Source organism: Coenobita brevimanus, chromosome 31, assembly GCF_032717465.1.
Source record: "Coenobita brevimanus isolate Jiangsu-jjx chromosome 31, ASM3271746v2, whole genome shotgun sequence".
Classification (NCBI taxonomy): domain Eukaryota; kingdom Metazoa; phylum Arthropoda; class Malacostraca; order Decapoda; family Coenobitidae; genus Coenobita; species Coenobita brevimanus.
The window spans coordinates 3,527,509-3,543,155 of record NC_136984.1 but is presented as its reverse complement, the minus strand read 5'-3'; the positions used below and the strand labels follow the sequence as shown (position 1 = coordinate 3,543,155).

Here is a 15,647-nt window from a genome sequence, read left to right as displayed (position 1 = left end):
ATAGTCGAAGAATTTTTGATAGTCAGTAGAATTAGGGGATAAGTAAACAGCACAGATATATTTAGTCAGAGAATGACAGGAAAGCCGAAGCCAGAATGTGGAGAATTCAGAAGAATCAAGTTCAGGAACACGAGAGCAAGATAAGTCATTGCGTATGTATACACAACAGCCACCTTTGGCTTTGAAATGAGTATAGAGAAAGTAGGAGGATACAGAAAAGGGTTTGCTGTCAGTTGCCTCAGACAACTGAGTCTCCGTTAGAAAAAGAAGATGAGGTTTAGAGGAGAAGAGGTGGTGCTCAACAGAGCGAAAGTTAGATGAAAGGCCGTGAATGTTGCAGAAATGAAGAAGAATAGAGTCAGTTGGTATAGGAGAGGTGTGTGAAAGGAGGAAACTGAGAGTAAATGAGAATAAGAGTAAAGTGATGAAGTATATGAGGCTGGTAGATGGTAGGAGGATGAATATAGTTTTGAATGGTGAGTTGCTTGAGGAGATAGAGTGTTTTAAGTATTTAGGGTCACATGTTGCTGTGGATGGAAGAATATGTGTAGAAGTGAAGTCTAGAACGAATGAAGTACGAAAGGTGCTGGGAGTAGTGAAAAAGGTGTTTAGATGTCGTTCGCTTAGAATGGATGTAAAGAGAAGGCTGTATGAGGGAGTATTGGTACCGACTGCAATACTGTATATGGGGATTAAACATGGAATCTGGGTGTAGCAGTTAGGAAAAGTTTGAATGTAATGGAGCTGACATGTCTGAGGAGTATGTGTGGAGTGACGCATATGGATCGAGTGTGAAATGATGAAGTGTGAAGGAGAACTGGAATTATGCGGGAAATGGTTGATCGAGTTGAGCAGTGTGTTGCGATGGTTTGGGCATATGGAAAGAATGGAGGAAGTGCGACTTATGAAAAAGATAACTGGATCGGATGTGAGAGGTGTAAGGCAGAGAGGAAGACCAAGAATAGGATGGATGGACAGTGTGAAGAGAACATTAGATGCAAGAGGTATGTCTGTTGAGCATGGAAGTGTGACTGTGCATGATAGGAATGACTGGGGAGAAAATGTGAATGAATAAGTGGAGACACAGTCCTGAGGGATGTTCTCCCTCATTTGGTCTGATCAGCTGATCAGGTCAGGTGCAGGTAAGGGAATGGGCCCATTATGATACGGCTGGGGAAAACCAGCTCTGCTGTCGCATCCTGCAGTGGATGTCGCTGAATGCACTGCACAGTTGACCCTCGTGTGGTGTGGTGCAATGAGGATCTGTCCCTTCTCCCCTTGAGGCTTAAATATGAATAAATGTGTGTTTTAGGATGAGTAAGTTGGGAGTGTCGGCTACCTCCCTTTCTTTGATGGAAGCAGCCTAGGTATGTAGATAGAGGGTCTTCAGTTCTTGGTTAAAATAATATAAAATTAAATCTTTAGTCATAGCTTTCAAGGTAACATCCACTTTGATTGGAACTATAGGTCTTTTTATTTGCTTCCCTTAAAAATATTTTTTATTTGCTTACCGTTGCTTCTCTCTTCTCCATTGCCTAAAAAAAGTGTATGCTTTTATAGGTGTGGTACAATCAAGGAAAAAAAAAAATTCCTATTCCACTGTGTTTTCTGTATACTTAGGGCATGTCCGCCACTTTTATCCCTAATGAATCATAATAATGGTAATCATTCAAGGACAGAGGCACGTATCATGCTTTTCTCAGCATAGGAATAGTAAACTCAAGTGGAAAATGAGGAGTAGACAAGTTAAAGTATAAGGCTATTGGCTTCCAAGCGTAATTAGCACTGTTTCTCAAAAGTATGAAATTTTTCAGCTTTTCGCAACTAACTGCCTTATGTACATACACAGAAATACCAAAAAAACAATCAAAGAAAATGTTAAAAGAAGTATTCGAGGCTGAAAGAAGGTTTATAATTATACTCATCTATTACAGGAGAAATATTTAAGAAAAAAAATCAATATTTGTAAAGTTCCAATCATCCTCCTAGCACAGACTCACAGCTATCAGAATTAGAGTTCAATTCATATCCTTATTTCAGTTTCAAATAGACTCCGAGGTGGGGGGGGGGGCACACATTCCCACAGTCCAGTTCCCGAGTGAATGACGAACCCGAGGCCTCTTTGTTGCAGGTAAGTAGCTTCCAAAAAAAAAAGTTCAAGGAAAATTATGTATGATTTCCCGATTTACTGAATATCTTCTTATGACCTGAGACTAATGTGGCGCTCGAGAGAGAGAGAGAGAGAGAGAGAGAGAGAGAGAGAGAGAGAGAGAGAGAGTTAAAAAGCACCGTGATTTATGGATGATTGATGTAATAAAAGCAACTAATTTAACTAAATGAACTAAGAGAGAACCTTGCAGATTAATTAGGATTCAAACACCTGCGCAACAGTTTAAGAGGGCGTAGTTTCTTTTCCCTCTTTAGGGCAATCCTAGTTACCTGTGGCGAAATCTTTGATTCACCTTTCTGTGTTCAACCCAATAGGTATTTTGTGAGGAAAACTTACATGTTTAAAACTCGTAATGAATGTTTTCACTCATGGTCGATTTCTTCCCCCACAGTTTTGTCTTAATGTCACAAAGCATATATCACTGACTTCCTTCATTTGTACTTTGTGTTACTCAGAGCATACAAAAAAGACAAGAATATGTCCACTTTTCTTCACAGTTAATCAATACGCCCATTATGTATACACTCGCAAATATTCATCGCAGTAATCTGAAACTTTGCTGTGGGCCCATAACCTTTTAAGAACTTTTCTGCAGTCACAATATAGGCCCAATAATGGTTTTCGTTTTTTCTTATATTATCGTTGTTTTTCGAGAAATCAAAAACAGACAAAATGGGAAAGGGTTTGGCAAGGGATACCAACTGACCGATCAGCCTCATGCGTATTTCATGTAACCTCGGGAAGGAGAAGTCGATGATTTAATGCTATGCAACTTATGTCCCACTTTGGGCCGTTCTATAAAAACAAAGAGTTCAGGCGATCCAGCGGCGATGTTCAGTCGTCAGACATATAAAAAATCTAGACCGTCAGTCTTGACGAAACTCAGTTTAGGAGTTTGAATGCCGCGACAGTCGCTAGACTGGGAGAGAATGTGCTGTATGAGCGCTTAAAGGGCACAAAATTTGAATGTTTCTTCTGTTTAATGAACAAGACACCTCGCAAATCTATTCTAAACTGTTATTTTTTTTATGTAGGAAATGTATTTTCATGAGCTAGAATTGGTTTTTAAAAAAATACGGAAGAGTGGAATAAAAGGATGCATTTACGGACAAGGTACATTATACATTGTACTGTATAGGCTGACCATGCCAGTCAACTGACACTTTCATCACTTAAAAATGAATTAAATTAGCCAGAGTGTTAAGACTGAAACCACTGACCATCTCATTGCCAGGACAACTCAAGCATTTCTTTGGGTGAGAGTAGGTATCGGCACTATTGCAGACACTAATACCATTTTACATCCGTGCGATACATTACGAGACAGTGAACAATGTCTTTTGAAATCCAGTATTGTGATAGCTACAACTCAACAGACTTTTCAGAATGTTGTGCAAGAGTTTCATAATTGTTCATTTTAAAGTGTATTGATATTACTTAGGGCAATAGTAGGCACGTGAAACTGTTCATACTGGCACCATGGACTGTTTCATGGCCAGGAGTCTAGTATTTTGTTGCAGCTAACGGCAGGCCAAAGTGACTCACAGGAACCAGAGAATGTTTGTTGTGTCTCAGCAAATAAGTATCCCGTGATGACAGTTTTGCCTTCATTAAAGCAGTCTTAATGAACACCTGAGCCATCAACACATGTGGCAGTGTTTTCTCTAATTAGTCAGAGTTTTGCCAACGTGTAGCTCCAGTGCTGTCATTACCAGGCGCTGCGTGACCCCGCTCCATTACTCACATGCACTAATGAACTAGCAAATCACTGCGTCTCTGGCAAACACAATTTTTTTATATATTTATTTATTTTTTTATATGCCCGACTTGTAGCTGTAGCCATTGTTATTTTCGTCGTTGTTGTTAGCATTGATGTCGTTGTTGTTAACATCGTCATCGTTGTTGACGTCTTTGAAATTGTCATCGTTGGTGTTGTCAGCGTTCTTGATGTCGTCGACGTTCTTGTTGTTGTTGTTGTTGTTGTTGTTGCAGTCATCATCATTGCTGTTGCAGTTGTTGTAGTTGTCATTGTCACTGTCGTTGTTGATGTTTTTGCTGGTGCTGATGCTCATGTTGTTATAACTATTACTTTAATCATATCATTATCATCATCATCTGCCCTTCTGTCTATCTATAGCCAGACGTCATAATCCCGTATTGGGTGGTCACAACCAAATCGCCCCCAATGTCGCCTTGTCTCATCGCCATATCGCTGCCCTCCTCCCAACTCACACCGCACTCTCTCATAGACCCGTGAACTTCATCCGTCCATTTGAGCCTCAGTCTCCCTCTCCCTCTACCCCCCTCAACCTCACTCACATTCTCCTCGTTGGTCTCTCACTCTCCATTCTCTTCACATGGCCAAACCACCTCAGTGTATTTCTACTAACGCTCTCTATCACATCTACATCCACACCAAAACTCTGCTTTACTTCCTCATTTATCAGTCGTCTCCATGTTACTCCACATGCTGCTTTCAAATAACCAATTTCCTCTGCTCTCACTCTTTACTTGTATCCTTTCAACAAGGTCCAAGTTTCTCTTCCATACGTTGTAGTGGGTATCACAATACAATTATTATTATTACTATTATTATTATTATTATTGTTTTTATTTTTATTATTGTTGTTGTTTATGTTGTTGTCGATGTTATTATTGTTATTATTATTATTGTTATTATTATTATTATTATTATTATTATTATTATTACTACTACTACTGTTATTATTATTTTCATTATTATTGCTATTGCTGATCTTCGTTTTATTTTTTTCATAAAGAATAAACAGTCGTGACCTACCTGAATCTCTTCAGGTCAAAGTCGGACAAATGTTGAAATTGTGTCAACTCTAAATGTAAAACAGTTACGGCCCGACTTGGACCCTCCCCATATGTGTACTTTCATGATAAACACAGTTTCATTAAATGGGCATAATTTCCTTCAAGAGGTTAGAAACTCTGCCTTCTGAACACCTTAAGAGGATGTAATTTATACTTATTATGCCGCCTCCAGACGATTTTATTCGCCTTAGGACAACCAATAGTTGTTAAGGTTACCTAAAGCTATATATATATATATATATATATATATATATATGTCTGTTTATATATGTATAGATATATCTATATATATATATATATATATATATATATATATATATATATATATATATATATATATATATATATATATATATATATATATATATATATATATATATATATATATATGTGTGTGTGTGTGTGTGTGTGTGTGTGTGTGTGTGTGTGTTAATGCAAAGAAGAGGGAACCAAAGGCCAAAAATCTTCAAGATTGTTTATATCACGAAAAAATAAAAAGATGTAAAAAAAAAAAATTTAGTGAGCCGAATTCAACATCCATTCATTTCAAGATGCCCGGACACACTGTGTTTCAAAGACTGGAGGTCATAGGCAGTACAAAATACAAACACAGTAAGACAGTTAACAAGTACCATTCAGGAAGTGTTTCGTAGCCTGCATAAAATCGCGTGTCGATAGCAATAATAAAGCAGAGAGTACGTTATGATGAAGCGGTTAAATCCTATCCGACGAGCCTATAAGATCAGCCGTTTTCTCGCTGGTATCGGACACTGCGCAGCACTTCTGAATGATCAACTTTACCATATTACACCTTGGCCTGTATTCTCGTCGGTTAAGGAAGCTTCATAAGACCTCTTCCTAAGAGATTTATTATGTTTACTACATCATGCGGTCCTCTTCTGTGTTACTTAGATCATTCTAATATAACCATACTCTGCATGAACGATGTTGAAAAGGATATTAGCCGGCCGTATTCAAAAAATAATCGCGAAGGAAGAGGTGTTAGGGATCTTCCTTAAGCTACGAGAATACGAGCCCTTAACCCATTACCAACGATGTCGTCATTCTTATTTATTCATGTGTAACGTTACATGTTTTTATTTGGTTTAGGATAGGATTTTCAAAATGTAGTAGACAACGCCTTCACTAACACCGTCAGTATGAGAGACGTATGAGGTCAGAAATCGCGATGGTATGGGAATGATGATGATGATGGTGATGATGAAGAACACGTTGTTTTTGTCGATACACTCCGAATTATAATACTCCTAATCAAGTTCACGGAGATAGTGTTGATATGGAAATGAATCCCTGAGAGAGAGAGAGAGAGAGAGAGAGAGAGAGAGAGAGAGAGAGAGAGAGAGAGAGAGAGAGAGAGAGAGAGAGAGAGAGAGAGAGAGAGAGAGAGAGAGAGAGAGAGAGAGAGAGAGAGAGAGAGAGAGAGAGAGAGAGAGAGAGAGAGAGAGAGAGAGAGGGAGGGAGGGAGAGAGAGAGGATAGGGGGCAGGTCCACCACCTCCCCTTCCCGTGTACCACCTTGGATCACCCCAGTTGGTAAGAGCACATTTGTGTTCCACGCCTCACCAGGTACAGAAGCAGCGGGAAGTGAAGAGCACTTCAGCACTCAAAACAGTTGCCTCTCTGCTCATCTCACCTCCATCTACAAGTAAGAGATTTTAGTGATGACTGTTTTCAATCCACTCATAATGTGGTATTTTCTGCTTCATTACTGATCCTGACAGATGATTTAATTTCTCTATATAAAAAACTCACTTCGACGACCACTTACTCTTTAAATCCCTTCTGAATGTTATTTTACAACAAACAAAAAGATTTATTACTCTCAGAAGGGAGTTTTGGCAATGAGGGAATTCTTGAAATCTATAGTCTCTCCAGGTTGGAAAGAGTTTCCTAAACAGAACGAAGTCATCTTGAGATAACAAGAAGACAGTATACAAGACATCTGCAGATAACTGAAGTAAAATATACAAAACATTCGCTTAACGAGTCAAACATATAACTCTTATGACATTTCTTAACCCTGTTAGTTTAGACGATTTCATTCAGCATCTGTGTGGACCTAAAAATTAAAACGTCACACTTTTCTTAGACCTGCGGTGGTGAAGTGGGTTCGAGCCCCACACTGATGAGGGTGCCTTACGGCACGATGTTATTGAACCTGTGTATAGTTCATGTGAAAACATTTTGTCAACCATCGTGACCGGAAGAGCCGAACTTCTCTACCACCCACACTGCAATAGGTCGAGGTGTGTGGATCTGAAAAGAAAAACTTCATAAGTAGGTGATGGACACACATCTTTTTAGATCTGCTGTGGCGAAAAGGACTCGAGTCCCACACTGATGAGGGTGCTTTACAGTATGATGTTCATATATATATATATATATATATATATATATACTATATATATATATATATATATATATATATATATATATATATATACTATAATTATATCATTATCATCATCCGGACCCCCTTTCCCACCTTAGGGCAGGGTGAGGAGTAGTAACGTCAAGGCAGCCCAAATTTGCCCAGTCCAATGGGCCACGCTTCCATTCACTCACCATTCAAGCCCCGAGAATCCTGGCTCTATCTGATACGCCAAAATTATTCACTACGTACTGTAGCTTCACATAAACACATCCAACAGAGTCAATGCGGACGCCGTCACGTTAAAATGGGGTGCCAAATCCCTGATCGTGAGCTCCTCCTCACAGCATCTATCCAGCCAACTGTAGTTCTCTTGTCAGTCCCCCAGCCTCACCAACTTCCAAACCTCTCTTCCTCGCACACTTATCCACCATATCCCTCCGCGTTCTCCTTGGCCTACCTCGCCTCCTCTTTCCTTCAAATTCACCCAGATATACCTTTTCACCACTCTGCTATTATCCATTCTCTCCACATGACCATACCACCTCAGTACACTCTCTTCGATTCTGATATCCACCGATTTCCTTACTCCACATCTTTCACGAATCACATTATTTCGTGTCCTATCCACTCTCTGTACTCCACATACATTCCTCAGCAGTTCCATCTCCACTGCTCTCACTCTTGGCTTCTCAATTTCATGCCTCACCACAGTTTCATTTCCATACGTTAAAGATGGCACAAACACTCCTTCATATAAGCCTCGTGCAACTGCAACAATAAAACCTCCGTTTTATATCAAGGCCGTCATTGCATCAGCTACCTTCCTTCCTCGTGTCACTCTGCTTTCCACTTCTTTGGCAATTTTCCTCTCTTTTCTATCACTGTACGCAAGTATATGAACTCTCTCACCAGTTCAAGTCTCCCTCCATTCACTGTAACATCACACTAGGAATCAGCTTCCCTCTCAATAACCATCACTTTACTCTTTTGCACGTTTATTTTCAATTCAAGACGTTCACAGACATCAGCAAAACTGCACTAGTCTACGAAGTTCTTGCCTGTTATTTGAAAGCACTACTGCATCATCAGCATACAACAAATTTGAGGTATTCTATCCATCACCATTCATTACCAACGCCATCCCCCTCTCCATTTCTTGTGTTTTACTTCTCTCATCACCCCGTCCATATATATATTAAACAACCATGGGGACATCACAACCTTGTCATACCCCCACAGTGATCTTGAACCATTCACATAGATGTCATTTACTCTTATATATTCTTGACTACCATCATAAAAACTTTTGACGGCACCTAACAGCTTACTATCTACACCGTACATGCGTAAAACCTTCCACAATCATTCTCTGTCTACTTTGTCGTATGCTTTTTCCAGATTCATGAATGTCATAAACACCTTGAAGTCGTTCTCACAAGCCTTCTCCACTATCTGTCTCATGGCAAATATTTGATTCACACATCCTCTGCCACTCCTAAAGCCACCCTGTTCATCACTCACTGGGACTTCTGAAATCTCTCTTACTTTATAATAATTTTTCTATATACCTTTTTTTTAATAACAGAACAGACGAAGGAAAAACAAATAAATAAATAAAAATAATCCACGCACCAGATTACTGGTGTCCTCTGTTCATAAAGTATTTGCAACAGTTAGACTTGAACAGCTCCAGGTTGAAGTTTGGAGGGAAACAACCCTGGGGAGGCGAGTTCCAGAGAGATGCAGTTCGGGGAATGAAATAATTCTGACAGGCAGAGGTTCTGCAATATGGCTGAGTGACATTCCAGTCATAAGCGCTAGCAGATGCCCGTGTAGCATAAGGGAAGGCATGGAGAGATGGCACAATGGACGCAACTTCGTCTGAGCATTTGCTATAAAAACATCTGTAAAATAATGCAAGGAAGGCAACATTCCTTCTTACTTGTATGGAAGGTAGTTTATTAGTAATAGCAGGATTATTAATAATTCTAACAGCTTTGTTCTAAATTTTGTCTTGTTGTTTTAATGCAACCTCTCCACATCCATTCCACAAGGGTGAGCAGTATTCAAGCTGAGAGCACACATAACTCTTATAAATTATAGGTAACTGCTCGTCAGTGAAGAAGTTACTGACTCTGTACAATAAAGCAAGTTTCTTTGAGGCGGTTTTAGCAAGTGATCTGACGTGAGAGGTCCAACTGAGGGTATTGTTAAGCGAGACGCCGAGAATTTCAATCCTTTTGGAGATGGAAACATTTGTAGCATTGAAGGTAATATACGAATCAGGCAATACCTGTCTATTAGTAAACTGTAAATATTTAGTTTTACTAGCATTAAATGAGACAAGGTTGTTTTGTCTCCATTCACTGATTGTAGATAAGTCTCGATTTAGGGAGATAGTTGTACTAAGTTGAGAGTTAGAGATATCAGACTTCGTAAATGGGTGTCTGAGTGTGAATGAACTATGCAGTGTTGAGTCACCTGCATATGAATGGATGAGATTGTGGGTGATAGTTAAGAGATCATTAATATGAACCAGGAACAGGGTTGGCGCAAGAACTGATCCCTGTGGCACGCCAGCGTTGAGTGGAAATTGAAACATACATCATCTACTTTTACTCCTATTTTTCTGCCGCTGAGGTACGAGGAAATCAAAGGGACATAAGACTATAGTCCATAGCAAGGGAGTTTAGACCACAGTGAACGATGCCATACTCAATAAACTTCTATCTATCTATCTATTGCCAGACGCCTCAATCCCGTTTGGGGTGGCCACAAACAAATCGCCTCCAAGTCGCCCTGTCCCCCGCCATTTCACTCCCCTGCTCCCAACTCACACCCCCCTCTCTCATATACCTCTCCACCCCATCTCTCCATCTCATCCTCGGCCTCCCCCTCCCTCTTTCCCCCTCCACCTCACTTACATACACTCTCTTCATCAGTCTTTCACCCTCCATCCTCTCCACATGGCCAAACCACCTCAGTGTGTTCCTCATAACGCTTCCTATCACAGCCACATCAACACCACAACGCTCCTTTATATCCTCATTCGTCAGCCTGTCTCTCCATGTGACTCCACACGATAATTCTTGCATTCACTTCGCTCACCTTTATTTATTTATTTATTTATTTATTTGAAGTGGGATACAATCACAGCCTTTTTCCACTTTGCTGGCACAGTTTCACTCAACAATGCCTTCTTACATATCTCCAGCAAGAACTTCATTCCGCTCTCTCCACTACACTTAATCATCTATACATACAGTTCACCTCATCAACCCCAGCTCCTCGTTTTTCAGCCATTTCACAGCGTTCTTCACCTGTGCGAGTGGCGCGTTTCCTGGCACTGCATTCGTTCTTTGAACACCCCCCCAAACCAATCATGTTTAGAGCGGCTGTGCTCTTTCTGTTCCCATTCATCAGGCATTCAAAACATTCTATCCATCTGGTCCTTACTTCATCACCATGGGTTAATAATCTACCACTTACATCTTTCACACAGTCACAAAATCACATTTCTTTCTGCTGTCACTTCTACACGTCCGCACCTCTTTCCAGTTTAACTTCCTGTTCTGAGAGGAATTTGCATTAATTTTTCTTCCTAGATCATTTACTTCCTTCTTTAATTATATATAAATATAAATATAAATATATATATATATATATATATATATATATATATATATATATATATATATATATATATATATATATATATATATATATATATATATATATAAATATATATATATATATATATTATAGATAGATAGAGAGATAGTAGTAGAATGGATGTGGATAATGTGCAGATTGGCCTGGGAGGAAGGTAGAGTCCCGGAGTATTGGAATTCAGGTATAATTATTCCCTTATACAAAGGAAGAGGGGAAAAAGAAGTGTGTGGTAATCATAGGGGCATTTGTCTTTAGTATAATAGGAAAAGTGTATGGTAGGATACTTATTGACAGAGTTAGAGAAAGAACAGAAGAATTAGTTGGAGAAGAGCAGGGAGGCTTTACTCGTAGAAAGGGAAGAGGTTGTGTAGATCAGATATTCATTCTTAGATCTTTAGTGGAAAAGTTTCTAGAGAAGGGAAAGAAGTTGTATGCGGCTTTCATGGATTTGGAGAAAGCATATGACAGGGTGGATAGACAAGGATTGTGGAAAGTATTAAGAATATATGGAGTAGATGGGAAGTTGTTGAATTCTGTGAAGAGTATGTATGATGGTGCTAAGGCTGCAGTGCGTATGGATGGTGACCTGAGTGAATTTTTCTCATTGAAGGTTGGGCTGAAACAGGGATGTATCATGTCTCCATGGTTGTTCAATCTGTACATGGATGGGGTAATGAAAGAGGTACAAGGTAGGGTAGTGGATGTTGGAGTGGCCCTGGTGAGAGAGGGTAGTGTTTGGAAACTCCCTGTACTGTTGTTTTCAGATGATACTGTGTTGTTGAGTGAAGACGAAGGAGAGCTGCAGGGCTTGGTGGATGAGTTTGGGAGAGTGTGTAAGAAACGGAATCTAAAGGTGAATGTAGGGAAGAGTAAAGTGATGGTCTTTGAGAGAGGTGAAGTTAGTGAATGTACAGCGAGGTTGGATGGTGAGGAATTGGAAAATGTGAGTACGTTTAAGTACTTGGGTAGTGTGATGAGTAAGGATGGAGGTTTGGAGGGTGAAGTGCTTGAAAGGGTACAACAGGGAAGAAAGGTTGCTGCTTCCTTGAAAGCAGTGATAAGAAGCAGGGAAGTGAGCATGGAAGTGAAAAAGTTACTACATGACAGTATTGTGATACCAACTCTAACGTATGGAAGTGAAGCTTGGACATTGTTGAAAGGACACAAGTCTAGAGTGAGAGCAGTGGAAATGAGTTATTTAAGAGGAGCCTGTGGAGTCACATGGAGAGACAGGCTGACATATGAGAATATAAAGGAGCGTTGTGGTGTGGATGTGTATGTGATAGGAAACGTTAGGAGGAATACACTGAGGTGGTTTGGCCATGTGGAGAGGATGGAGGGTAAAAGACTGACGAAGAGAGTGTATGTGAGTGAGGTGGAGGGGTAATAGGGAGGGGGAGGCCAAGGATGAGATGGAGGGATGGGGTGGAGAGGTATATGAGAGAGAGGGATGTGAGTTGGGAGCGGGTGCAGTGAAATGGCGGGGGACAGGGCGACGTGGAAGCGATTTGTTTGCGGCCACCCCGAACGGGATCGAGGCGTCTGGCAATAGATAGATAGATAAATATATATGGAGCCTCTGTGGTACAGTTGTATAGTGTGCGATTTCGCACATAGGAGAACGAGGGTTAGCGCCCCGCCAGGTTAATAAACTTTGGGAGTGTTCACCCTGCCATGTACTGCTTTGGCAGACATAAGAGGTGCTGTAGTTGAACCAATGTCACATACTGTAAAGTATAGTTGCACCCAGTCGCCTTGAGGGCGCGATTACACTGGTTCACAGACTACACACACATCCAAAGCCACTCCAGTATTACAACCGCACTTACAAGCACTTCTCACCCTACATAAAATATTTACCAGACAGCCTAAGCCACTACATTGGCTGTATCGTCCCCACTTCGGTTGGGATAGGCCAGTCCTGCAGTGGACACTCAAACGGCTGATGATGATGATGATGATGATCTCTCTCTCTTTCTCTCTCTCTCTAGTATATATTTGTGTGTGTGTGTGTGTGTGTGTGTGTGTGTGTGTGTGTGGAGAGATGATGTTAACCTCCCGGATGTTTGAACTCAGAGCATGTTTATCCCTGCTGGTAAGAAAAATTCAGGTGTGTTCGTGTAACATATTTGTTCCATTTCAAAATATCATGTATGGTTTTAACAGGTTGTGTAGTTTTAGACACTCCACTCCCCTGCCTGTAGCGGTTCCTCGTGCCGCCAGCATCTTGCCCCTGCCCCATCCGCCCCGCGGCGACCGACCAGTCTGCCACCTTAGTCGTGGAGAGAGAGGGAGAGAGAGAGAGAGAGAGAGAGAGAGAGAGAGAGAGACCTACACACCCACACCCACATCCACACCCACCCACAGGAGTTACATAACCATCAGATCCGCTCTTCCTACACACACACACACACACACACACACACACACACACACACACACACACACACGCAATAGATGAGCTGACAGTTGAGGTAAGTTCACTTAAAAGGAAGATCAGTGAAATGGCAAGTACGGTTGTCAACCATGAGATTATTATGGTGGAATTCAAAAATGATACAGAGAGAGTTAGGCAAGCAAGTAGTCTGATGGACCAAACTAATGATACTGAAGAGAAAATAACCCAGGTGAATGAAGTGATACAAAGTTATAAAAATGATGTGGAAACTACGTATGCTAAATTGGTGAAAGTTAGGAAAGACTTAGGAACAAGAGTCAAAGAAAAAAGCATTAGAAAGCACAAAACAACCAAACATTGGTCAAAGATTCAGCAGATATCAATAAATCTACAGTAATCACCGGCATAGTGGAGGAAGAAATTAAAAAAAAAAAAATCAAGAGACAAAAAGGAGATGGCAAATATAATGAGTATATTGAAGGAAGTATCAGAGGAAATCTGTAATAAAAACATAGAGGAACACAAAAGGCTAGGGAGATACGAGAGAAATAAGTCAAGTCCCCTGAAAACAACCTTCCAGAGTGTGAACTCTCTGGAGGCAATTCTAAAAAATGCAATCAAACTCGTGGACAAAGAGGAATTTAAAACAGTATGGGTAAAACGATGCCTAACTCAAGTGGAATTGGGAATATTGAAAGAGAAGAGGGAGGAGGCAAAAACAAAGAATGCGGGATGATCAGAAGAAAAGAGTCCTTTTTTTTTTTTTTTTTTTACAAAGTAATTGGACTGTAGATAAGACAGAAGTACATAACCAACAGGGAACAGAAAGGGGGAAGGTAGTAGACTCAAGTCATGGCAAGTATGTAAACAAGATGGTTAGGTTGTACTCATATGTAGATGGAATGGTGTATAAATTATTAGAGATAGAAGACTATATCAGAGAAAAGTAACCACACATTATCTGCCTAACTGAAACAAAATTAACCCCAACATTATATAAAACGATACCCTAAAAATAGAGGAATACAATATATGGAGAAGAGACAGAAATTTAAGAAAGGGAGGAGGAACTATAATCTTAACAAAGAAAAATCTGAAAGTCAAAGAAATAAAACTTAGATATACCCTCACAAGTAGAACGGATTGCACTGGAAATTAATACATATAAAGGGAACTTAATTGTGGCAAATTTATACATGCCACCTAAAACAAACACCCGGGAAAGAGGCGAATATGAAGACCTGGCAGAAAGTACGACTCAGAGTTTAAGAACATTATTACACAGAATGGAAGAGAAATCTGAAAGAATTGTATTAACCGGAGACTTCAATTCAAATACAAACTGGAATACTCAAGATGTAGAAAGCCAAGAAAGCAGTTGGGATCAAAAGCTCTTAGATCTTGTGCAGTTCTTTCTAACACAGCATGTAAAGAAAAACATAAAAAAAAGAGGAGTTGATGACCCATCCATACTAGATCGTACAGTACATTTACCAGGCAAGAATACGAAACTTTCAATATAATATATCATACCCCATTCGGCAAAAGCGACCACGTAGTATTGAATTGTACCTTCTGGATTGCATATGATGTTACCAGCAATGTGAGTTACAAAAAGAGTCTAAATTACAAAAAGGGCAACCATCATGATCTGAAGAAGTTTTTCTTAGAAATAGATTGGAAAAAGGAATTTAGAGGACAAGATTTAAACACTGTATAGAAAATTCTGTGATCTTTATGAAACAGGAGTCCAAAATGACATCCCACAGCATAAAGCAACAGAAATGAATATGAAGAAATTGTTTAATACAGAGTGTAAAACAGCAAAAGAAAGACGAGACTTGCTGTGGATAGATACAGAAGACACAATAGTGAGAGGGCATATAACAACTATAAACAGGCAAGAAATGATTATACAAAGATAAGGAGGAAGGCTCAGAGACAGTTTGAGGAGGACATTGTAAATAAAAGTAGTGATCAACCTAAGCTTTTTACAGCTACCTCCGAAGTAAAACAAAAGTTAAAATTAAAATACAGTCCATTACGGATGTGGGGTTCATTTATACACAAGAGAAAGATATTTGTGAAGCACTAAATATCAACTTTCAGTTTTTACAAATGAAAGATTTTTGAAAGAGATGATATGGAATATGCATGCCCACACGTATTAAC

At 39.8% G+C, this 15,647-nt stretch overlaps 1 protein-coding gene across 1 annotated transcript in view; it reads left to right on the top strand.

The window, feature by feature from the left end:
* The first annotated feature begins 6,583 nt into the window (after positions 1-6,583).
* Positions 6,584-15,647, top strand: part of LOC145395467 (uncharacterized) — a 61,087-nt gene continuing 52,023 nt past the window's right edge. Inside the window, exon 1 of the mRNA XM_080269069.1 lies at positions 6,584-6,676. The gene's annotated coding sequence lies outside the window, so the exon portion shown is untranslated. The remainder of the gene's footprint in view (positions 6,677-15,647) is intronic.